At 46.6% G+C, this 25,656-nt stretch overlaps 1 protein-coding gene across 7 annotated transcripts in view; it reads left to right on the top strand.

Moving 5' to 3' along the window:
- The window catches only part of BICRA (BRD4 interacting chromatin remodeling complex associated protein), a 76,512-nt gene that overhangs the window by 24,006 nt on the left and 26,850 nt on the right, over positions 1 to 25,656 (top strand). For 3 of the 7 annotated variants that reach the window (XM_032613842.1, XM_032613836.1, XM_032613837.1), the window contains exon 2: positions 2,496 to 2,604. The exons of 2 other annotated variants lie outside the window; for them this stretch is intronic. The gene's annotated coding sequence lies outside the window, so the exon portion shown is untranslated. Of the gene's footprint in view, positions 1 to 1,109; positions 1,129 to 2,495; positions 2,605 to 23,440; positions 23,562 to 25,656 lie in introns of those variants that run through there. 2 more of the 7 variants (XM_032613838.1, XM_032613840.1) reach the window with 2 other exon arrangements.

Raw genomic sequence — 25,656 nt, 5'->3', positions numbered from 1 at the left:
TTTGCCCCCATCTATTTGCATGGCTCCCTTCATTTCAGTCTCTGCTTCAGTGTCACATGTATTGACCACCCTGTTTTAAAACTAAAGCCTCCCCTTCCCCATCATTCCCTTATCCTGCCTTTTGAGCTCCTCCTGGCCACTTGTCACTAGCCAATATCACGTAGATGACTTTTTTTTTTTTTTACCAATTTATGGTTTGCTTCTTCCAGGAGAATTTAGCTCTATGAGGGGTCTCCCAGGGCCTGGGGCATACTAGGTGTTCACTGAATATTTGTTGAGTGAATGAATGCAAATGTTTTGGTTTTGTGTTTTTTTTCTCCCTGCCCAGTGGGAAAGCAGCTTCCTCTCATCAGCATTTTGGGAAGGTGAATTGTCCACAGGGTGTTGTAAGAGAGGGTCTGCGTGGGGGTGGGGTGAGAGGGAGAGAACCGAGCTGGGAAAGCTGTTCCCAGGAATTCTGTGGAATCAATAGCTTGGTTGCTTGCCATGAGAACATATGTCTATAGATTATTATTTCATAAAAGAATCGCTTAGGAACTGTGTGTGTTTTTCTGTCCCCCCTGCTGAAATAACAGTCCTAAATCTCACCTCCTAACCAACTTAACCTCCCAAGGCACCGCAGAGCGTGGCGGGGCAGAGGGGGGTTCCCTCAGGTCCCTCTGGCCTGATTTGCTCTGTGTGTGTGTGTTTTCACTTTTTGTTGAAGTCTAAAGGTTTCTGTGTTTGCTTGGTTTTGTGTTTTGAAGTATAAAGGTATTTCTGCCTCTGAAATCAGCACTTTACACACTTAGAAAATTCTACAAACCCAGCACATTTCACATGCCTTTGTGGTTTCTGTGTTTTCTTGCCCATTTTTGGCTTTGGTGGGGTTGGGGGGTGGGGTGTGGTGGATGGAATGAGAGGCTAAAGCTTCATACTCACCTCTCACACGTGGCGCCCCCATCCCAGGGCCAGTAGTGGGTACAGAGGGAAGTGACCCAGGGACGTGCTGGGGGTGTCCCACCTGGGTCATGGAGGGCACCCAGGAAATTCAGCTAGGGCTGGAGGCGGGGGTCTGGGCGCTGCCACGTGCGTTTGGGGGATGGGGGCCGTGCTGAGGGAACATGTTCTGGGAGGATGTGCAGCCTGGTAAGTGCAGGTTGGGAGTCATGGTACCGGTGGGGGTGGGGGTGGGGGTGGGGATGGGCCATGTGACCGGTTCCTTCCTCCCTCTCTGCCTCCCTCCTTCCCTCCCTTCCTCCCTTCCTTCCGGTTTTTCCTTGCTTAAAATTTTGAGCAGCTTTATTGAGGTATAATTCACATAACCATAATTCCCCCATTTAAAGCATACAGTTCAGTGGTTTTCTGGTACATTCCCAGAGTTGTGCAGCCATCCCCACAACCTAGTTCCAGAACATTTTCATCCCCCCAAATGGAAACCCCGTATCCTTAACAATTGCTCCCCATTCCCCCTTCCATCCAGCCCCTGGCAAGTCCTAACTTGCTTTCTGTCTCATGAATTTGCCTGTTCTGGACATTTGCTATAAATAGAGCCCTACACTATGCGACCTTTTGGGTCTGGCTTTCATGCAGTGTGTTTTCAAGGTTCATCCACGTTGTAGCATGGATCAGTGCTTCATTCCTTTTTTTTTTTTCTTTTTAAACATTGAGATATTTGCATACCATGAATTTCTCCCCTTTAAGTGTACAATTCAGCGGGTTTTAGTACATTTACAGAGTTGCAACCATCCTCACAATCTAGTTCGAGAACAATTTCATCACCCAAAAGGAAACCCTGTATATTTTCCCCTAATCCCTGGCAACCATTCATTTACTTTATCTTTGGGGATTTACCTTTTCTGAACATTCGTACAAATGGAATCACGCAAGATGTGGTCTTTTCTGTCTGGCTGCTTTCATTTCACGTATTGTTTCCAAGGTTCATCCACGTTGTAGCATGGATCAGTGCTTCATTCCTTTTTATGGCTGAATAATATTCTGTTGTACAAAGGTACCACATCTGCTTTATCCACTTGTCAGTTGGTGGACATTTGGGTGGTTTTCACTTTTTGTCAACTGTGAATAAAGCTACTTGGCTATTTCTTCAGCTGAGGTGGAAGATGGCATTTCCAGCCACCCCCTGCCCAGGCCTGTGCTTCCTTTGCGTGCTGACAGGTACACAGGCTTCCCCTTCCCTCTCTCCCTCCCCGCCCTTCCCCTTTTCCTTTCTCTTCCTCGTCTTCCTGTGTTGTATCTCCCCCTCCCCCAGCCTCAGCCGAGGGCTTAGGAGTCTGGAAATCATTTCCAGGGAGCCCTGGGCAGTCCCACAGGGCGGTTCTGCTCTCCCAGCAGGGAAGCCTCAGCCCTGCCTGGCCTCCCACCCCTGGGAGGGAACAGAGGGGACAACCAGATCCTTCTAATCCAGCCCCAGGGGAGATGTGTGGGGACGGGGCCACGTGTAGGAAACAGCTCTTCTTTGGGGCTTAAAAAACTTTTTTTTTCTTTTTTTTAAATAGGAACAACGCACCCAAGTAGAAAACTCGAATAATATCAGAGATTTCTAGTGAAAAGTCTCCCTCCCTCTCCCAGCTCCCAGCTATCGGTACCCGCATCCTCTTCCCAGAGGTAAATGGTTATAGTTTGGGGCCCTCTTTTCAAACAGACATTTTGAGCATGTGTAAGCATCTCTCCCTCTCTCTCTCTCTCTTCTCCTTCTCCCTCCTTCCTTCCCTCCCTCTCTCTTCATGCCCCACCCCCCCATTTTTTAAGGCACTAATGACAAGTTATTCTAACACTGTTCTGGCCTTTGCCTTTAGCTTTTAATGATATATCCTGGGGGTTCTAACTTGTCAAGTTCTGTGTCTTTCTCAGCTGCACGGTATTTATTCCATTGGAGGGCCCTAACTTGCTGAACCAGTCCCCATCTGCTGGAAACTTAGGTTAGTTCTAGGCTATCACAAACAAGACCACAGTGAGGTACCGTGTGAACACCTGTTGATTTGCATGAATGTGAGTAATGTGAGCACCGTGTAAGTTAAAAAGCCCAGAGGTGGAATTGCTGGGACGAAGGGTGTGCAGAAGAAAAAAAAATTTATTAATGAAAATTTCCAACTGTATACAAAATTAGAGAGAACTGCATAATGAACCCTCCTTACTTATCCCCAGGTTCCATAGATCGAGATCTGGCCACACTTGCTTGTATCGGTATCTTTTTTGTTGCTGTTGAAGTATCAGTATTTTAAAGCAAATCCCAGATCTCCTGTCATTTTAATTCTACAAACTCAAGTGTGTATTTAAAAAGCAAAACTAGGCATTTTCTTACATAGCCACAATGACTTGTCAAACCTAGTAAAAATTATGGTCATTTGGTATCATCAAGGGATGTGCTTTTTTTTTTTGGCGGTATGCGGGCCCCTCACTGCTGTGGCCTCTCCCGTTGCGGAGCACAGGCTCCGGACGCGCAGGCTCAGCGGCCATGGCTCACGGGCCCAGCCGCTCCGTGGCATGTGGGATCTTCCCGGACCGGGGCACGAACCCGCGTCCCCTGCATCGGCAGGCGGACTCTCAAGCACTGCGCCACCAGGGAAGCCCCGGGATGTGCTTTTTTTAATTACTTCTTTTTATGGAGATGTGATTCACATACCATAAAATTTACTGTTTGAAAGTACACAGTTCAGTGGGTTTTAGTATATTTACAGGGTTGTACAACCATCACCGTTTTCTGATTCTGGAATATTTTCATCACCCTCAAAAGAAATCCCATTTCCATGAGACGTCTCCTCATTTCCCCCAGCCCTCCTTCCCCATTACAAGCCCGTGATCACCATTAATCTACTTTCTGTTTCTATAGATTTGTCTGTCTGGACATTTCACATGAATGGAATCATACAGTATGTGTGTGGTCTTTTGTACTTGGCATCTTTCACTGATTTCAAGGTTCGTCCATGTCGTAGCATGGATCAGTGCTTCATTCTTTTTTCTGGCTGCTTAATGTTCTATTATATGAATATACCAGGTTTTATTTATCCACTGATAGACATTTGGGTTGTTGCCACTTTTTTGTCTCTTGTGAATATGCTGGTATGGGCATTTGTACACAAGTCTCTGTGTGGTTGTATGTTAATTCTCTTGGGTCTATACCTAGGAGTGGAATTCCTGGGTTAAATGGTAACTCCGTGTTCAGTTATCGAGGTACTGCCAGACTTTTTCCCCCAGCGGCTGCACCAGTTTACTTTCCCACCAGTAATGCATGAGGATTCCAATTTCTCTCTTCTAACATAACCATCCTACTGGGTGTGAGGCGGTATCCCATTATGTTTTGTTTTTTAAAAAATTTTTTATTTATTTTTGGCTGCATTGGGTCTTTGTCGCTGCGCGTGGGCTTTCTCTAGTTGCAGCGAGCGGGGGCTACTCTTCGTCGCGGTGCGCAGGCTTCTCATTGCCGTGGCTTCTATTGTTGCAGAGCACGGGCTCTAGGCGCGTGGGCTTCAGTAGTTGTGGCACGTGGGCTCTAGAGCGCAAACTCAGTAGTTGTGGCGCACAGGCTCAGTAGCTCCGCAGCATGTGGGATCTTCCCGGACCAGGGCTCGAACCCATGTCCCCTGCATTGGCAGGCAGATTCTTAACCACCGCGCCACCAGGAAAGCCCCCCATTATGGTTTTGACTTGCATTTCTCTAATGGCTAATGATGTTGAACATCTTTAAATGGGGTGGGGGTGTGCATCTAAATTCTCATCTCTGTTTCCACTTGGTGGATGGGACCACTGTTTTTCACTGCCTTGTCTTTAATTTTCCCCCAAACACTCTCCTTCCCTCTTCCCTGCCTGTTTTCTCTGCCCCTGCTTTCTGTGTCTTGACTGAGTAGTCTTTGTGTACAGAGACCTCCAATCCTTCTTGCTGCCTGTCATTCAGGGGATGAAATCTGGGCTTCATGGTGGTCTGGGCTCATGCCCTTCTCTGGGGCAGCATGCAGTGTGCAGTGTAGGTGGTTGGTGGTGTCAGCCTGCCCAGTGGGGACCCAAGCTCCACCCCTTACTTGCTGTGTGACTTGGGGCCAGTGCCTTCGCCTCTCTGAGCTTCAGATCCTTGAGGTTAGTGGTGAAGCCCATTTCTTTCCATCTTCCCTTGTGCTTTCTCCTTCTTTTCTTTACTAGATACTTATTGAGCATTTTGCAATTCACATCCCCAAATGGGAGTAACATGTATCCCTTAGCTCACTTATTCAGCAGTTATTTACGAACTGCCTATTGTGTGCCAGGCACTATTCTAGGAGGGGGGATATAGCATGAACAAGACTAAAATCCCCGCTGTCTGGGGACTGACTGGCTGGTGGGGGAGACCCATGATAGGACTCATCAGAAGGTACTGAATGCAGTGGAGAAAAAGGGAAAGTGGGTGGAGAGGACTGGTGGTGCGAGTGGTCGTTTTAACCTGCCCTCGCTGAAAATGTGACATTTGAGCAAAGACCTGAAGAAGGTGAGGTGGAAGCCCCGTAGCTATCTGCAGGAAGGGTGTTCCTGACAGAGAACAGCAAGTGCAGAGGTCCTGAGGCAGGGAAGTGAAGATACGTGCCCCAATTCACAGCTGGTAACTTGTGGAGTCACAGTTTGAACCAGGCAGTCTGGAGTTAGAGTTTGTTTTTGTTTTGTAATGAACTTCATTAAGGTATAATTTATATTTAATGTGATACATCCGTTTAAAAATGTTTTTAATTTTTTTAATTGAAGTGTAGTTGATTTACCATGTTTCAGGTGTACAGCAAAGTGATTCAATTATACATATATATATTCTTTCATTTATTTATTTTTGGCTGCATTGGGTCTTCGTTGCTGCGTGCGGGCTTCTCATTGTGGTGACTTCTCTTGTTGCGGAGCACAGGCTCTAGGTGCATGGGCTTCAGTAGTTGTGCCTTGCGGGCTCTAGACCACAGGCTCAGAAGTTGTGCCACACGGGCTTAGTTGCTTCGTGGCATGTGGGATCTTCCCAGACCAGGGCTCGACCTGTGTCCCCTGCATTGGCAGGCGGATTCTTAACCACTGCGCCACCAGGGAAGCCCCATATATATATTCTTTTTCAGATTCTTTTCCATTATAGATTATTACAAGATATTGAGTGTAGTTCCCTGTGCTATACGGGTAGGTCCTTCTTGTGTATCTATTTTATATATAGTAGTTTGTATCTGTTAATCCCAGATTTCTAATTTATCCCTCCCCCCAAGTGATACATCCATTTTAAGGGTACTTATTGGATGCATTTTGACAAATCAGTACTATTGTGTAACCGCCTTCCCAGTCAAGGCACAGAACATTTGCTAGCATTTGATGTAAGTAGAATCACACAGCCTGTATTCTTTGGTGTCTGGCTCCTGCCACCCAGCACAGTGATTTTGAGGTTCATCTATGTTGCGTATCTTAGTGGTTCGTTTCCTTTTGTTGCTGTGCAGTAATTCCATTGTGCAGATATAATACATTGCGATCTGTTTATCCCTTCGGCTGTGGGTGCACCTTTGGGCTGTTGCCAGTGTTTGGCCATTACACACGAAGCTGCTGTGAACATTCGGGTACTAATCATTGTGTGACATATGCCATCCTTTCTCTTGGGTAAATACCTAGGCGTGGAATGGCTGGGTTGGATGAGGATATGTTTAACTTTATTAGAAACTGTCAAGCCATTTTACAAAGTGGCCGGAACATTTAACATTACCCCATCCGTGCATAAGAGTTCCAGTTGCTCCACATCCTCACCACCACTTGCTGTTATCAGTCTTATAAATTTTCAAATGGGTATGTAGTGGTGTCTCATTATGGTCTTAATTGAAATTTCCCTCATGACTAAAGATGTCGAATATCTCATTGGCTTCTGCGCCATTTGTAGGTCTCCTTTCGCTCGTTTTAAAATTGGGTTGTTGGTCTTCTTATTGTATTGTGGTATTTCTTTATATATTCTGAATATATGTCCTGGTCTGATATATGTGTTGTGAACATTTTCTCGCAACATGTGAGTCCATTCTTGTTATTTGCAGTAGGTGTGTTCTGTAAAGTTGACAAAGTCACCACATTGGGGTCTTTTCAGAGATCCTGCTGGCTTTCCAAGTGGCGGGTAGCTAACCGAGGCCCCAGCTGATGCGCCGCTGTGGTGATTCCCCCCACCAGCTTACATCCCAATCCAGATACCTCTCAAGACCACCCTGTCTCTTCTGCAAGCGCCCTGGCATCCCTGTTCCCAGCTGATGCCTCCTGTGGTGCTTCTCTTTAAATGGCTTTATGGGATGTAATTCGCATACCCTCCAATTCACCAGTGGCTCCTCGTATATTCACAGAGTTGTACAACCATCACCACAATCAATTTTTGAACATTTTCATTCCCCCCTAAAAGAAACTGGGAACAGTCCCCTGCCAGGTGGCCCTGGACAGACAGGCAAGGGAGAAGAAGGTTGAGGAGGCCCATGTCGCTGGAGCTGAGTGGTAAAAGGAGGGAGGGAGGAGGGCAGGGAATGAGGGCAGTGGGAACAGGGCCAGTTCCTATGTGGCCTGGTGGGCCTCAGTGAGAACTTTGCTTTGACTCCGAGTGAGACAAGAACTCTGCTCGGATTCAGGGCAGAGGACGGACAGGAGGTGACTCAGGGTCAAACCAGATCCCTAGACTGGGAGTGGGGGTGGGGAGATCCCTAAACTGGGAGTGGGGGTGGGGAGACTGTTGAGGCTGCTGAAGAAATTCAGGCATAATGGGGGTTCGGGAAATATTTATTGATTTTTGAATTGAATGAAGGAATGACTTCAGCAAAGCAGTAGGAGGCATTTGCTGAAGCAAATGTGCAGGGAAGAGGGCTAGAAGGTCAGTCCCAGCCACACTCCAAAACCAGCCTCTCATGCTTCTGCCCCCTAGAACAAGCAGGGTATCGGGAGGACCCAGCCACTTAACAACCAAAAGCCCGGCTTCCAGGCAGACCTACTTTGTGACCTGGGGCACGCTCAGGGGGGTGTTGCCTCAATTTTCATTCTGTAAAATGGGAATAATCAAGTGCCTGGGTGTGGTTAGTACATGTTTGGTAGTTTTCTTTTCTTTTTAATTTTGAAATAGAGTGTTCATACAGAAGAGTAGAAAATGTGTCTTCCACCTAGCAATGATCAACTAACACTCTCACGGTTACTTTTTTTTAAAACAGCTTTATTGAGCTTCAATTCACGTATCATACACATTCAATTCACATATCATACCCATTCGCAGAGATGTGTAACCATCACCATTTCAATTTAAAACATTTTCATCACCCCCAAAATAAACACTGTGCCCCTGAGCCATCACCCTCCCCCGCCACTCCCATCCATCCCAGGCCTGGCAGCCGCTGATCTACTTTCTCTATGGATTTGTCTATTCTGGACATTTCATATAAACAGAATCATATAATATGTGGTCTTTTGTGCCGGGCTTCTTTCACTTGGCATGATGGTTTCTCTGTTCATCCATGCTGTAGCATGTGTCAGTGCTTCATTCCTTTTCGTGGCTGAGTAATATTCCATTGTATGGATGGACCACATTTTGTTTCTCCATCCATCAGTTAATGGGCATTTGGATTGCTTTTACCTTTTGGCCATTATGAATAATGCTGCTGTGAACATTTGTGTACATGTTTTTCAGTGCATACATATTTTCATGTTTCCTGGGTAATGTAGCCAGGAGTGGAATTGCCGGGTCACAGGGTAACTCTGTTTAATCCTTCGAGGAGCTGCCAGACTGTTTCCCACGTGATCACACCATGTTACATTCTACCAGTAGCTGATGAGGGAGACAGTTATTCTTTTGTATTCTTCTGTCTTCTCCCCCTTTGGGGGAACTTTCTGTTGAATTACAACATGGAGAAAAGAGCACACATCATAAATGTCCAGTTGGATGGATTTTTTGCACATTGGACACACCCATGTAACTGGCTCCCAGATTTAAAAACAAAAACCCCCCAGAACATGACCCCCTCCCAAAAGATGCCCCGACCCTTTCTGGCCCCTCCATATACCCCCCACCCCTCCAACCCCCAGGGAACCACCATCCTGATTCTAACTCCATAGTTAAAAGTGGGTGTGTACTTTACACATGAAACCATACAGTGGTGTTTTCTTTCACTCAACATGACGTTTGTGAGATGATTCCATGTTGTATATACCAGTAGGCTTTTCCTTTTTCATTGCTGTGTAGTATTCCATTATGTGATGGACTGCAGTGTATTCATGCATTCTTCCGTTGATGGGCATCTGGGTTGTTTCCAGTTCAAGGGTGCTGTGAACGTTCTAGAAGGTTCTACATCTGCCCCATTATTCATAAGGGTGGAATTAGAGTAGCCCCAGGCTCTGTGTGATGCCAGGTAGAAATTATCTGTAGGCTCCCCTCCCTTCTTGACGGAGGTGTGCCCCCCATCGCATGTTCTAGAACCCTCCTTTCTGAGTGAGGGATGAAAGCCATCCTGGCAGTCCCTGCTGCTGGTGTTGGTTATTTAACCCTTGCTCTGTGGACTTGAGAGATGTTGTCTTCCACAGTGCCTGTGAACGAGCCGTCCACAATGTCAGTGGGGATGCGGGCGTTGTCTGGGGGTCCTGCCCCTGTGGAGGGTTCCAAACCAGCTTGACAGGGTTCATCGGGGTGGTGTCTGTACACATTCTGCACACTTGCTTGGAGTTTTTATTGTCTTCCATATTGGGGTGGCTCCTGGCATTTGGGGCAGGAGCCACTGGTGTAGACTGACTGGATTAATTTGCCTCCTGGGTTGGTGTGCAGGGTGGGGCGGCTGGTAAGTCCTGTGGAGCATCCCCCCACTGTCCTGGGAAGATGTGCCCACCTCCTCTCTCTCTCCGTGTCTGACTGTCTCTGAGACGTTCTCTATGGCATCGGCCCCATCGGCACCTCTGCTCAGTTCTCCCTTCTCTGAGCAGCTTTCTGTGGTGAGGCCCAATTTCACCCCTCCCCCACCTGTGACCTTTCACCTCCTCTCCCATCTGCCCCTGACAGGTTCCCTCTGGGCCCCTGGGCCTTGCTCTCATCCCAGTGGCCGGTCCCCCGTTGTGAGCCCTGCCCTATGGGTCCCTGGTCAGCCTGTGATGTGTCCCCCCTGCCCACCATGCTCTCCCCCAAACCTGGTCACACACCTACTCTGTTCAGAATCAGCTGTGACCACTGAGGATGGTGCCCCTCTGTCATTCAGTCCATGTTTACACAGAGGGAACACAACAGACCAAAACCTGGGCTCACCCGCTCCTCCTTGCAGAGTCAGGCAATAGATAAGATAAATCAGAGTCACGCGTGAGATAGTAATCAGAGCTTTGAAGTAAAGCAAAGCAGGAGAGGGAGGTGGAAGTGCTGGGTGAGGGGGTGGGGATCGTGACTGCCAGCAGAATCAGGTTGAACCTCACCGATCTGGTGCAAAGGTCCTGAGGCAGGTGTGTGCCTGGGGCATTGGAGGAATATGGAGCAGGCTGGTGTGGGTGGAGGGGAGTGAAGGAGGGAGAGAGGGTGAGAGGTGAGGACAGAGGTGGGATGGGGGCAGATGGTCACAGTAAGAACTTGGACTTTGATTCTGAGTGAGGCAGGAGCCATGGGAGAGCTCCGAGCAGAGGAGGGACGTGAGCGGACTTGCATTCTAACATGATCCCTTTGGTCACCATGTGGGGATGAGATTGTAGGAGAACCAGGGCAGAATCAGGGGGACAGAGGGGACAGAACCTGGTTGATGTTTGTCACAGCCAAAACCCAACGTCACTGTGAACCCAACTCCAGAATTGATTCAGATTTCCTTAGTTTCCCCCTAATATCCTTTTTCTGTTCCAGGACTCCACCTAGCACACCACCTTATACGTTGCGTCGTCATGTCTCCTTAGACCTCTCTTGGCTGTGACAGTTTCTCAGACTTTCCTTACTTTTGATGACCTCGACATTTTGGGGGACTACTGGCCAGGGATTTTGGAGAATGTGCCTCTCTCGGGATTTGTCTGATGTCTTCCTCGTGATTAGACAAGGGCTTAGGGGTTTGGGAGGAAGACCACAGAGATAAAGTGCCCTTCCCATCTTATCACATCAAAGGTACATACTATCCACTTGACTTATGATGGCCGACGCTGACCTCGATCGCCTGGCAGAGGCCACAATACTTTTGATTCTACACTCCTGGCAGTAAAAATGGTAAGCGTGTGCCTAATGCATATCTATTTACATGCATCCATTCATTTTAATCCTCACAACCCTCTGAGGTGGGCGCTACTTTTAATCCCATTTTATAGAGAAAGAAACTGTAGGAAAAGGGAGGCTGAAGTGACTACCCTGAGGTCACACATCAGTTAAGTGGCATTTGAGCCCAGAGGTCTGGTTCCAAAGTCCAGGCCTTAACCGTCACCTGTTTTTTATAAACTGTATACGTACATGACTCCACTTTGGTACATTATTAAAAAAATACATTAAAATGTCCATTAAAAACAGGTGAGGAAGATTTTTAAAAAATCAAACATTTTAAATAGCATTATATTTATCAATAGTCATTACTAATGATAAAACCTAAAGTCTCTATTTTGAATGATGTTCTTGATAATTAAAGTTTCAGTCAACTTTTTGCCAGTTCTGCTGAAAACATCACTGATTTTACTTTTTTTTTTTTTTTGGCTGCGTTGGGTCTTTGTTGCTGCGCGGGCTTTCTCTAGTTGTGGCGAGCGGGCTTTCTCTAGTTGTGGCGAGCGGGGGCTACTCTTCCTTGCGGTGCGCGGGCTTCTCATTGCAGTGGCTTCTCTTGCTCCGGAGCACGGGCTCTAGGCACACGGGCTTCAGTAGTTGTGGCACATGGGCTCAGTAGTTGCGGCTTGCAGGCTCTAGATCGCAGGCTCAGTAGTTGTGGCACACAGGCTTAGTTGCTCCATGGCACGTGGGATCTTCCCAGACCAGGGCTCAAACCCGAGTCCCCTGCATTGGCAGGCAGATTCTTAACCACTGTGCCACCAGGGAAGTCCCTGATTTTACTTTCTAATGTGGCTTAAAAAGAGCTTACAATAGGAACAGCTTACAATAGGAATGGGACCATCGTCTTTATTTTCTGCTTACATTAACTGTGTTTTCTTTTTTTTTGCGGTACACGGGCCTCTCACTGTTGTGCCTCTCCCGGAGAACAGGCTCTGGACGCGCAGGCTCAGCGACCATGGCTCACGGGCCTAGCTGCTCTGTGGCATGTGGGATCCTCCCGAACCGGGGCACGAACCCGTGTCCCCTGCATCGGCAGGTGGACTGTCAACCACTGTGCCACCAGGGAAGCCCTGTGTTTTCTTTTTTTGAGATAACATTCACATAGCATAAAAATTAACCATTTTGAGGGGGAAGGGATAAATTAGGAGTTTGGGATTAACAGATACACACTGCTATACATAAAAGAGATAAACAACAAGGACCTGCTGTGTAGCATAGGGAACTCTACTCAATATTTTGTAATAACCTATAAGGGAAAAAGCAACTGAAAATTTATATATATATATATCTGAATCACTTTGCTGTACACCTGAAACTAACACAACATTGTAAATCACCTCTACTTCAATTTTAAAAAGTTAACCATTTTAAAATGCACAGTTCAGTGGCTTTTAGTACGCTAATAACGGTATGCAACCATCACCTCTATCTAGTTTCCTGCCAACCCACCTATCTAGGATAATTTCGTTTGCCCAAAAGGAAACCCTGTACCCATTAAGCAGTTTCTCTTCATTTCCCCTCCCCCAGCCCCTGGCAACCCCTAATTTGCTTTCTGTCTCTATGGATTTACCTTTTCTGGACATTTCTTAGAAATGGAGTCATACGATAGGTGACCTTTTGTGTCTGTAGCTTATGATTTTTAATCTTTTGGTTTCTTTGTGAGTCCTTTCTTATGCCCTCTGTCTCTTTTTGTGAGGATGGTTTCATTAAAAGTTGATAACGTGATCTATAAGTCAAGTTATTTGAGAATGTATCGTCAAGCAAAGGGACATCACGGTCTCTGCTTTCGGGACCTTGTACCCTTCTGAGGCACCTTGCTGCCTGGACTGTCCATCACCTTCTGCCCAGCATCAATCCATCTATTGATTACCTGTCCAGCTGAATATGTTTTATCTCGGAGATTAGGGAATTAATAGAAATTGACATTTTACCAATGGAAACGAACAGAGAGCCCAGGATGAGTGTGGACATCTGGTCTGAGGCCAGAGTGGCCAGTGGTCACATTGATGGGGAAGGGAGAGACTTAATAATCCAAGCTGGGGACCAAAAACTAGTCATTCATTTGGAAAGAGATGAAATGGGATCCCTACCTTACACCATATACCCCCAGATGGTTTAAGGATTCAAAGTCAGATGTAAACCGCCAATCTCAGTTTAGACTTTGGGGAAAGGCCAGGTTCTGAAACAAGACACACAAAGAGCTGCTGGGTGAGGAAGATTTGAAGGCCTTGCATATCTCAGCTATTTTTCTCTGTCTCTGAGCAGCAGCCCTCCCTGCATGGTCCTGGGCGGGAGGCCAACCCCTCTCCTAATACGATAATTAGTAGCTTTGGGACCATCAGAATACCTTAGCGAGGAATGGCCTTAGCTGGAGCAGCTGCTTTATCAACCAAGAGAGCTGGTGTAAGGGTGCGTGTGCACTTCACATCCTGCCTGGCCGCCCACTTTTAGCTGCTCTGCCCTGCTGTCCGGCTCAAATTCCAGCGGGCCCTTGATGCTGCTCTTTCCCCTACACCTCCTGGTCAGTCCGCCTGCAGACCCTGTTGCTTTGCCATCAAATCCAGACTCCAACCACTTTTCGCCTCTTCCCCTGCCACCATTGCCTCCTCTCTGGGCTCCCTGCTCCCATCCTCGCCTCCTGCAATTCGTTCTCCACTCAGCAGCCGGAGGGATCCTGTGAAAACCCAAGTCAGGTCACGTCCCCGGACTCACCCAGAATAAAAGCCCGAGTCCTCACCACGGCCCACCAGGCCCTCTGTGGCTGACCCTCATCGTCTCCTCAACCCCGCTTCACCTCCTTGCTGTTGCTCAAGCATCCCCAGCATGTTTCTGCCACAGGACCTTTGCATCTGCTGTTCCTTCTTCCTGGACCACCCTTCCCTGGGTGTCTGAATCGCTCCTTCCCTTCCCTCCTGCACATCAGCTCAGACTCCCCTTTCTCTGTGAGGCCGCCCCAACCACTTTCGCTAAAAATGCACCCGCAGCCCTCCCCGCCCCCTCCCCACAGCACCTTTCTCCCGCCTCCTTGCTTTCCTCCTCTCGGCGCCATGTCTTTGTTCGTGGTCTGACTCCTGTCCTAGAACGTCATCAGGAGAGTAGGGATGTCCGTTGTCCTTGCCGCTGTCTCCCCAGCAGTGTTTTGTTGAATGGGGCAGTGGAGAGTCCTGGGGAGGGGAAACCACGTGACCTCAAATCAAATGGATCTCTTTGGCCCGAGTGGGGAGCTGAGTTTAGAAGGGACCCGAGAGGAAGCCGGAGGCTGGTTAGCGACTCCCCTGCAGCCCTCCAGGCGGTGAGCACAGACAGAGTTAGACGGACGATGCTGCTTGTAAGTACGCCCTGGAGGAGGGTGGGGGGCATCTGTTAAGAAACAGGATGAAGTGTGGCATCTTGAAACCAGGACCACAAACCCATGGCTGGCTCAGGACCTGCCCACCCAACTCCCTGGCCCTCGTGGGGTAGACCTCAGGCTCCCACTTCTCAGAACTCCCCAGTGGTTCTGCCTCAAGCATCATGTGAGAGAAATCGGGCCATGACTAGGGAAGGCTCCTGAATTTCCGCCGGGGAAGGGTAGAGGGAAGGGAGGTCATGCCAGCAGATGCCCAGTTTCGCAGCATTTTCCTGGACACTGGAAATGAGGCAGTGGGGTGTCCTGGAAGGCAGTCCAAGGATTTGGTGTCCCGAAGTCTGGGTTCAAATCCCAGTGCTTCCTTTTACCACTGAATAGCTTTTTAATTTGTGTGCATTCGGCTGCAAGTAGCAGTTTACGCTGATGAGTGATGGCGGAAACTGTCCTCTTATTTTTTTTAACACATTTTATAAAATGTACTTTTTGGGGAATTCCCTGGTGGTCCAGTGGTTAGGACTTGGAGTCTTCACTGCTGTGGCCCGTGTTCAATCCCTGGTCAGGGAACAAAGATCCTGCAAGCCTCGGGGCATGGCCAAAAAACAAAAAAAACAAATTAAAAAAAAACTTTTGCTTTTTGGAATGGTTAGGACATTGGCTGAAAAACCAAAAACTATTTTTGAAAAATTTGCAGTGGAGTGTCTCCGTCCCATCTTTGTCCCATCTGCTGGGTCCCCCTCCTAGTTCATAAGTGGGTTTAGTGCTGTAGAGATCCTTCTGGAAGTTCTTTAGACCTAGAAAGGCATGTAGGATATATAGTCTTTTTTTTTTTTTTAAATGGATATGTAGTTGATTTACTAGAATATATATTCTTGTATCTCCTCCCCCACTGTCTTTAAGCAGATGGTAACGTTTTATACACACTTCTGCATTTTACTTTCTGCACAGAACAATAGTCGTGGAGAACTTTCTCTGTCAGTACATGGAGAACATCCTTGTTCCTTTTTTAAAAATAACGTCTTTGGGGCTTCCCTGGTGGCGCAGTGGTTGAGAGTCCGCCTGCCGATGCAGGGGACACGGGTTCGTGCCCCGGTCCGGGAAGATCCCACATGCCGCGGAGCGGCTGGGCCCGTGAGCCATGCATGGCCGTTGAGCCTGCACGTCCGGAGCCTGTGCTCTGCAACGGGAGAGGCCACAACAGTGAGAGGCCCGCGTACTGCAGAAAAATAAAAATAAAAATAACGTCTTTATTAACATATAATTCACATACCATGAAATTCACCTATCTAAAGTATGCAATTCAGCACTTTCTAGTATATTCACAGGTTATATATTCAAGATTATATAATGTGCAACCATCACCACTGTCTAGTTTCAGAACATTTTTATCACCTCCCCCCACCAAAAAAAATTTTGTGCCCAAGAACAGCCACTTCAAATTCCTCTCTCTCCACAGCCTCTGGCAACCACTAATCTTTCCGTCTCTGTGGATTTGTCTATTCTGAACAGTTCATAAAATGGGATCATACAATATATGGTCCTTTGTGTCTGGCTTCTTCCACTCCATGATGCTTTCAAGGATCGTCCATGTTGTACTGTGGTATATCAGTACCTCATTCCTTTTGATGTCTGAGTAATATCCCACCATACCGAGAGACCACGTTTTGTGGATCCATGCATCCATTGGTGGACATCTGGGTTATTTCAACCTTTCGGCTATTATGAATAATGCTGCTATGGACATTTGTGTACAAGTTTTTGTGTGAATGCATGTATTCATTTCTCTTGGGTGTATATGTAGGAGTGAAATTGCTGGGTCACATGGTAACGGTGTTTAACTGTTTGGGGAGTTTCCCAGACTACTTTCCACTGAGGCCCCACCATTTTCCATTCCCACCAGCGGTGTCTGAGGGTTCTGCTTTCTACACATCCTCACCAGCACTCATTACTGTCTGTCTTTTTGATTGTAGCCATCCTAGTGGATGAAGCGGTCTCCACTTGTGGTTTTGATTTGCATTTCCCTGGTGGCTAATGATGTTGAGCATCTCTTCATGGGCTTGTTGGCCATTTGTATTCTTTAAAAAAATTTTTTTTTAAATTTTACGTCGGAGTATAGTTGATTTGCAATGTTGTGTTAATTTCAGGTATACAGCAAAGTGACTCAGTTATAGATATACATATGTCTATTCTTTTTCAGGTTCTTTTCCCATATAGGTGGCCATTTGCATTCTTCATTCTTTTTTACAGCTGCATGGTATTCCCATTTAGATGGACCCAGTTTATTTAACCTGTTTTCCACTGATGGCCAGTGGATTACTTCCAATATCTCGCTGGTAGACACACACCTTGCCCTAAAAACCTCCTAAATGTATAATTTTGGATGTGTCAGGTTGTACCTGTAGGATCAGGCCCATGAGTGAAATCTCCGGGTAAAGGGTAAATAAATGTGCTATAATCTTGACCAATATTTCCCCGTACAGTTGATTCTCGTTCCCACATGCCATATTTGTGAATTCATCTACCTGCTAAAATTTCTTTGTAACCCCCAGATCAGCACACCGGGTGCTTTCCCAGTCATTTACAGACATGTGCAGAGCAAGTGAAAAATTTGAGTTGTCCTGTGTGCCTGTTCCCAGCTGAGATCGACCAGGGCGACCCTCTGTCTTCTTGTTTCAGCTCTTACACTGTAGCCGAGTGGCTTTTTCTTGGTCTGTTTAGTGCCACGTTTTTCACATTTTGGGGCTTTTTGTTGCTGATTTAGCTGTTTAAAATGCCCCCCAAACATTGTGCTGAAGTGTTGGCTAGTGTTCCTAAGCACAGAAGGCTGTGATGTGTCTCAGATGAGCTTCGTTCAGGTGTGAGTTACAGCGCCGTTGGTTATGGGTTCGCTGCGAATGAATCAGCCGTATATATTAAATCAGGTGTCTTTAAACAGAAACACACGTTAAAAACAAGGTTATGTACTGATCGGTTGATGAAAATGTTGGGACCAGAGGCTCATGAGAAGCTGTATTTCTCCCAGGAGCAATAGTTCCTTATTCTCTAATTCAGTGTTTGTGGCAACTTTGTAGAACATAACTACCACGAATCACAAGAATCGGTTGTGTAGGTTTTTTTTGTTTTTTGTTTTTTTAAGCTGTGCTTTACCGGGATACAAATTAAGTATAATAAAAGGCACAAACCTTAAGTGTGCTGCTTGATGAATTTTGGCAAATATTACCTATGTAACCATCACCCAGATCTAGCTACAGACCATTTCCATCATCACAGAAGATTTCCTCGTGGACCTTCCTAGTCAGTACTTAGCCCTCTTAAGGCAATCACACCTCCGATTTTTTTTCCCCATCAGTTTCACTAGGACTTTACTTCAAGGGGATCGCACAGTGAATGGTCTTCTGTGTCTGGCTTCCTTTCCTCAGCATGGTGGATTTGAGATTCATCCATGACCTTGCCTGTATCAGTCGTTTATTCCCTTTCATTATTAAGCTGTATTCAAGCGCGTGGATATAACGTAGTTTGTTTCTCCATCTACCAGTCGATGGACACTGTGCTGTTTCCAATTTGGGGCTTTTGTGAATAATGCTGCTATGAAAATTTCTGTACAAATGTTTCTGTAGACATACTTTTCACATCCGTTAAGTCAATACCTTGGAGTGGAATTTCTGGGTCATAGAGTAGGTATATGTTTAACCTTAGTAATTCAGGCTTTTAGTTCTCTTCTGGAACAAAACACCTAGTTGAAGGCCATTCCAGGGATATTTGGCAGCTCAGTGTTTCTAGGACGCTGGGTCTGTCTCTGATCCGCTGGGCCTTCCCCCTCAGGAGTGCAAAACGGCTGCTGTAGCACTGGCCATTGTCACCATGCTTCACATCATTCTCTCGAGCAGGAAAGAGTAGGGGCAAATAATCTTCCCAATGTAAGGCTCTGTCTTTTTTATCCAAATGTAAAAATCTTCCCGTGTCCACACTTGGCTGCAAAGGAGGCTGAGAAAGGAAGTTTCTGGCAAAGGGGCAAAAAGCCTATACTCACCGTGAGTCATCCTCTTAGGAGGGTGCATTGCTGAATGGAACCAAATCCAAGTTCTGTTTAAAAGGATATGAGACTGAGACTGGATGTTGGACCCTCCTGAGCCTCGGAGAGGACCCTGTGAGGCCACATTGTCAGGGGCCTGGACACTGGCTAGGAACTGGTGGCTTGTGTTCTATACAAGAGCAAGAGCCCCAGAAGGAAAACTAAAGAGACAAAAGCTTCTAGAGCAGTGGTCCTTGGACCAGAAGCATCAGCATCACCTGGGAACTTGTTAGAAATGCAAATTTTCAGCACACACACACCCCCACCCCCCCCACCCCCCCCCCCACCCCCGCCACCCCTGCCCCCAACCTGCTGATTCTGAAATCCATTCTTTTCATTCTTTATTTTAAAAGCCTTCCAGGTGATTCTGCCTGCCCACGTTTAGGAACAAGTGGTCTAAAGCATGTGTGGAATGTTGTAGGGGCTTTTCGTTCCCCTTCACTTCTCTTAACTACATTTTTTCCTGAACTTGAAGTGTTCTCTTTTGCTTGATGCCCTGGGCAGCCCTGTGTCCGGTCAGTGTAATCCCTGCTTTTGTTCCCTTCACCCCACCCCGTTACCTGTTTCACTCCTCAGAATTTCCCCCTGTTTTTTATACACTAGTATTAAGAAAAAATTCAAAAACCTTTTCAGATGCCTGATTTTCTTGGCAAGTCTGTGGCTTTGTAGCTTCACTTAGGAGAGCAGTGAATGGCAAAAAGGGAAAAGAGAGAACATACCAAACATTTCTAATGTGTGACTACCTGTGTAAACAAGGCTTTTAGGAGCTAGACACCAGTTGTTTTATGAGCAATCCAAGTTTTATAGGGCACGCTTTTATGTTGTTAAACTAATTCAGTGATTTTAGAACTCTAAAGGTCACTGAACATAAAGGTGGTGTCGATTTTAATTGCTCTCCAAATAGCTCTTTCTTTCTCTCTCCCCAAAAGTCTGGCTGGATGGATAGATGAAAAGAGAGATGGTGAGGCCTGGATCTGGGCAGGAATAGTGGTCATGGAGAGGAGGAGATAAAGTGGAGAGATTTGGGAGGTGGAATGGGTAAGACTTGGGTGAGGGACTTCCCTGGTGGCACAGTGGTTAAGAATCCACCTGCCAATGCAGGGAACATGGGTTCAATCCCTGGTCCGGGAAGATCCCACATGCTGCGGAGCAGCTAAGCCCGTGCACCACAACTAATGAGCCTGTGCTCTACAGCCCGTGAGCCACAACTACTGAGCCCGCGTGCCACAACTACTGAAGCCCGTGCACCTAGAGCCCGTGCCCCGCAACAAGAGAAGCCACCTCAGTGAGAAGCACGTGCACCACAACGAAGAATAGCCCCTGTCACTGCAACTAGAGAAAGCTTGCATGCAGCAATGAAGACCCAATGCAGCCAAAAATAAATGAATTAATTTTAAAAAAAAAAGAAAGAGTTGGGTGAGTCAGAGGTGTGAGGTCAAAGTTGGTACTTAGTCTCTAGAGAGGGCTGTATCAGCTAGCTGCTGCCACGTAACAAATAACCCCCAACTTTAGAGGCTGTTCTGGTTACTGTTGCTGTTTAACAAGTTACCCCAAAATGTAGCAGCTTAATGGAACAATTGTATTATGCTCACAGGTTTTATGGGCCAAGAATTTGACACAGTGGGTCTCTGCTCCATGATGTCTGCGGTCTTGGCTGGGCAGATTCGCAGGCTGGGGGCTGAGGGCTTGTTCATATGCCATGCGTGGCACCTGGGCTGGGATGACTTGAAGATAAGACCATCAACCAGAGCATCTACTCATGGTCTCTCCATGTGTCTAGCTTAGGCTTCACCATAGCATGGTGGCCTCAGAGCGGTCAGAATTCTATTAAGGTGGCTTAGGGCTTCTAGGGTAAATGTCCTGGTGGACATGGCAGAAACTGAATTGACTTTTATGACCTAGCTTCAGAAGTCACATAGTAGCACTTCTGTTGCACTGTCGTAGTTGAAGTGGTCACAAATTTTCCTCAATTCAAGAGGACTGGCAAGATCGCACTTTGGCAGATCATGGGAGGTTGGAGACGTTATTTCAGCCATCTTTGGAAAACACAATGCGCCACAGTGGATTAAAAAAAACAGTGATTCTAATGGTTGGAATTTGGCCTTGGGTACCTCTGGCTACTTCTGTCTTACCTGGGTGTGTACAGCTGTAGGTCAGCTAGGCGGCTCTGCTTCTAGGGCTTGGCTGGCTGTGAGCTGGGATGATAGAGGTGATGGGCATGTGTCTCTTGTCCTCCAAAAGGCTAGCCTGGACTTTGTCACATGGCAGCTGGGCAAAGAGTAGGCTCAGAAACACACACCATCACTTCCACCACATTCTGTTGGCCAAGGCAAGTCAAAAGGCCAGCCCAAGTTCAAGGGTTGGATAATAAATAGGAGGAGCTCTAAACAGTGGGACTAGGGAGAAGAAGAGTTTTTGGCCCCAGTGGTCTTTTTTTCAGATCCCCTTACCATCAGCCCTCTCTCATTTTGCTGGGCCTCTCTTCTCAATCAGTGGATTCACAGACTACAGTCCTTGACCCACGGAAGGCTTTGAGAGTCCTTGTGATGGGCTGCAAAGATGTCTAGAAATGCCAACTCATTTGTGTCAGGTTGTGTTTGACTGCAAATAACGGAAAACCTAACAGTGGCTTAAACTGTAAGGATTAAGAAGTCTGGAGGCAGGCAACCCATGAGGAGTTGTTAAGAACCTAGTCTTTTTCTCTCCTCTCAGCAGTTATCCTCCGTAGGTAGGCTTATCAGCCTCCGATTTATTGCCTCATGATTGCAAAATAGCTGCCACAGCTCCAGTCTTCTCAACTGTATTCAAAGCTGGAAGCAGGAAGCAAAAGACTTTCTCCCTAGAGAAGCTCTGTCTTTATATTCTGGAAGAAAAACTTTCCCAGATTCTGTCTTCCCCAGAAGATTCATTGAGCAGAACCCTGTATACTTTGGCTTTTACTTATTTGCAAAACGATGGCTAGCCTAGCTGCTAGGAAGCCTGGGAAAGTGAATGGCTGATAAAGGGGATAGCAGTGCCCCTGGCCTCGTCCAATTATTTTAAAGCTATTTTGGCCACAACCCACAGTAGGAAATATGGACACACAGAGACACACATAATTGAAACCAGTATCACAAACTGCTTACCCTGTGTGATGCTTTTTAGTATTTTCTATTCTATCCCATTCCACTTGACCCTATACTCTTTAACTTAAAAAAAAAAAATTCCTTGTCGCAACCTGCTAATTTGATTTCACAACCCTCAAAGGCATGACCCATAGTTTGAAAAAGACTGACTGACTCAGAACAGCGTTTGTTTACATCTTGGAATTGGCAGGGGTTACCCCTTGCAGCACCAGGCTTCTGTGAGCAAGGCGAGGAGGGGTGGGGAAATGGTGTTTGGAAAAGCAACAGCTAGACTTTGCCACATCCTCTTCTCCACCTATCACTTCCCATCAGCAAATGGTAGAGTTCCGTCGACTTTCATTTTTATGACTTGCAAATAACCCGAGGGTTACTAGCATTAAATTAAATCTAAATTAAAATTAGCCTGTTTCTGGAGCTTCGCGGGGACTTTTAATTCTGTATCCTGCTCAGCAGCCTGGCTTCTGCACAACTCCTGATGACAACGCAAAACTCCAATGGCATTCCAAGTGCCGGAGGAATTCACACGATTTTCTGGAAGGACACTTTGTCATTGTTGCATCATGGCTGTTCTCTTGAGCTGGTTGTGGTTTCGCAAGCCCAGCTTTTCCTGCTTTTTATAGCCCAGTGGTGGAGAATGAGGTTCTTCAGAATCACAGGGTCTGAGTTCAAATTCTGGCCTCACAGTGTGGTTTGGGGCAAGTGTCCTGACCCCTGGGAGCCTCAGTTTCCTGCGCTGTGGGAAACGTTCCTCCTGCCTCCCCGGGGACTGGGAGGAATCAATAGGTGTGGGGTTAGCCCAGGGCCTGATACCAAGGAAGCACTGGGGCAGGGTGGGCTCTTCCGAGATGTATCAGTCAGCTTCGGCTGAGTGATTTGCAGTAATGAGTGAGCCCTAGATCTCAGTGGCTGACAACAGCAAAGGCTCCTCTCTCGCTCATGTGTCTGAGCTTCGTGCATTGGCTGTGGCTCTGTCCATGTATCCATGTCATGCCAGGACTTGGGCAGAACCATGCGATGGCTTTTAAAGCTTTTGCTCTGAAGGAACGCAAGACGTCCACTCCCCTGTGCGTAATTTGGGGTTGCAGCTTTGCATGCTAATTGTGTGTCCCCCGCCTGCCCTGGTCACTTTTTCAAAAGCTTTTTGAGTATGTGTGTGTCGAGGAAGGAGAGGGACGTCTAATGTCACCCCTGGTTGAGAACCACTAGTCATGATCTTCTCCAAAGTCAAGGACTGGGTCTGCTTTTGTTCATTATGGTATCCTCAGCTCTCACCCATGCTGGACACAGAGCCAGAGATTAGCAAACGCCTTTCTCACCAGGCTGCTCTTTGAACGAATGATTGGGTTTGTTTAACCCCCTGTGCAAATTCATTTGTTCACCCCACAAATATTTAGTGACCCCCTACCATGTGCCATGCTCTGTGCAGGCTCTGGGTGTCCCACAGGGAACAAAACAGACAAAAATCCCTGTCCTTGGGGGGGGGGGTTGACATTTTGGTGGGGGAGACAGACAATAAAAACTCAGAGAGACGTATGATTTTTTGATGTTCAAGTATTTTCAAAGTAAAAAATTTTCATTTTGGAAAACCGCAGATGTGCACAAAGTAGAATAAGTAAAACATGGACCCCATCAACCAACTCTTTGCCAATTTTCAGTTTTCCGCCACTCTGACAGACCAGCGCTGTCCAAGAGAGCTTTCTGCCACCATGGGAATGTTCTAGATCTGCGGTGTCCTGTGTGGTAGCCACCAGCCACGTGTGGCTGTCAAGCCCACGAAATGCCGCCCCCGTGACCGCGAACTAAATGTTTAATTTCCTTTACACTTTTAAGGTAAATCTTTCTGATTTAAAACTTTCGTATTCCTCATTGTTCCCCTTTTTTCCCATTTGCTTACTGCGGTAAAACGTACCATCTCAGCCATCTCGAAGTGTGCGATTCAGCGACACTAAGTGCGTTTGCATAGCTGTGCGACCTTCACCCCCATCCTTCTCCAGAACTTGTAGCATCTTGCAGAACCGAAAGTCTGCACCCACGAAACAATAACTCCCGGTTTCTCCTCCCCTGCCCCCAGTCCCTGGCAACTGCCACTCTACTTCCTGTCTCTCCGTCATAAGTGGAATCAGATGGTATCTTTGTCTTTTTGTCACTGACTCACTTCACCTAGCTTAAGGTCATCCATGCCGTTGCCTGTATCAGAATTTCCTCCCTGAATGATATTCCATTGTAAATAGACACCACATTTGGCTTACCCATTCATCTGTGGATGGACACTTGGGTTGTTTCTACCTTTTGGCTCTCGTCAATAGTGTTGCTGTGAACGTGGGTGTATAAATATGTCTTCAAGACCCTGCTTTCAATTCTTTTGTGTATGTATCCAGAAGTGGACTTGCTGGGTCATATGCTAATTCTATTTTTAATTTTTTGAGGAACCGCCAAAGTGTTTTTCACAGCAGCTGCAACATTTTACGTTCCCGCTAACAGAGCACCAGGGTTCCAGTTTCTCCAGGTCCTCGGCAAGACTTGTTAAGTTTTGGTTTTTTGATAGTAGCCATTCTGATGGGGGTGAGGCAGCATCTGTGGTTTTGATTGCATTTCCCTAATGATTGGTGGTGCCGATCATCTTTTCCTGTGCTTATGGCCATTTGTATATCTTCTTTGGACAGATAACTACTCAAGTCATTTCATTAGCTTGAACTTAAATGCGCGTAGTCACACATGGCTAGTGGCTTCCGTATTGTACAGCGCAGGTCAGTATGCCCCTGAACTCCCAGAACTGGATCACAGACATTTTATCATTTCGCCCCTACGTATTTTAGGATGTATTTCTAAAAGGTAAGGACTCTAAAGGAAAAAAAGCAGAAAAACAAAAACACGATGCCATCGTTATACCTAGAATCTTAATCACAATTTCTTAGTATCATCAAGTATCCAGACAGCATTCAAATTCTGTCTTTCCACTCTTAGTGGGTTCATTTGCGTCTTTCAAGGCTCCCTCTGTCTGCCAGGTTGAGAGCTGCAGGATCCTGGGTAGCCCTGTGCATGAGTGGGCAGGGGGCACGTATCACTGGTTGTGTGTGGCCCATGGTTTCCCATTCAACACTCTATTTAGCCTCGTTTATCTCACCTGACAAATAGGGTAACGACAGGGGTTTGGAAGGACCCGAGGAGACCTGGTACCTGGCAGTTTAAGTCGGACCACGTGCATAATCAAATGATATGTAAACCCTTCCATAGGGTAACTCCATTTTTAGTTTTTTTAAGGAGCCTCCAATACTGTTCTCCATAGTGGCTGCACCAATGTCCATTCCCACCAACAGTGTAGGAAGGTTCCATTTTCTCCACACCGTCTCCAGCATTTATTATTTGTAGACTTTTTAATGATGGCCATTCTGACTGGTGTGAGGTGATACCTCATTGTAGTTTTGATTTGCATTTCTCTAATAATTAGCAGTGTTGAGCATCTTTTCATGTGCCTGTTGGCCATTTGTATGTCTTCTTTGGAGAAATGACTATTTAGCTGTTCTGCCCACTTTTTGATTGGGTTGTTTGTTGTTATTGAGTTGTACGAGCTGTTTGTATATTTTGGAAATTAAGCCCTTGTCAGTCATATCATTTGCAAGCATCTTCTCCCAGGCTATAGGTTGTCTTTTCCATTTGTTTATGGTTTCCTTTACTGTGCAAAAGCGTATAAGTTTGATTAGGTCCCATTTGTTTATTTTTGCTTGTATTTCTGTTGCCTTGGGTGTAAACCCTTCAAAATGTGCTCAAGGGCCAAATGTGGCAAAAGGCACCAGGTGGAAAAGCTGGGGCCTGGGGACTTTTGTCCAACCTGACTGTGCTGTGGCCAGAAAGCTTTGGGGGTTGCCACGCTAGGTAAGATTCACATGGCAGCTAAAATGATTGTGTAACAGGATCTGTCGCTTAC

The sequence above is a fragment of the Phocoena sinus genome, chromosome 19 (assembly GCF_008692025.1).
Source record: "Phocoena sinus isolate mPhoSin1 chromosome 19, mPhoSin1.pri, whole genome shotgun sequence".
Lineage (NCBI taxonomy): Eukaryota > Metazoa > Chordata > Mammalia > Artiodactyla > Phocoenidae > Phocoena > Phocoena sinus.
This window is presented reverse-complemented; position numbering and strand designations above follow the sequence as displayed.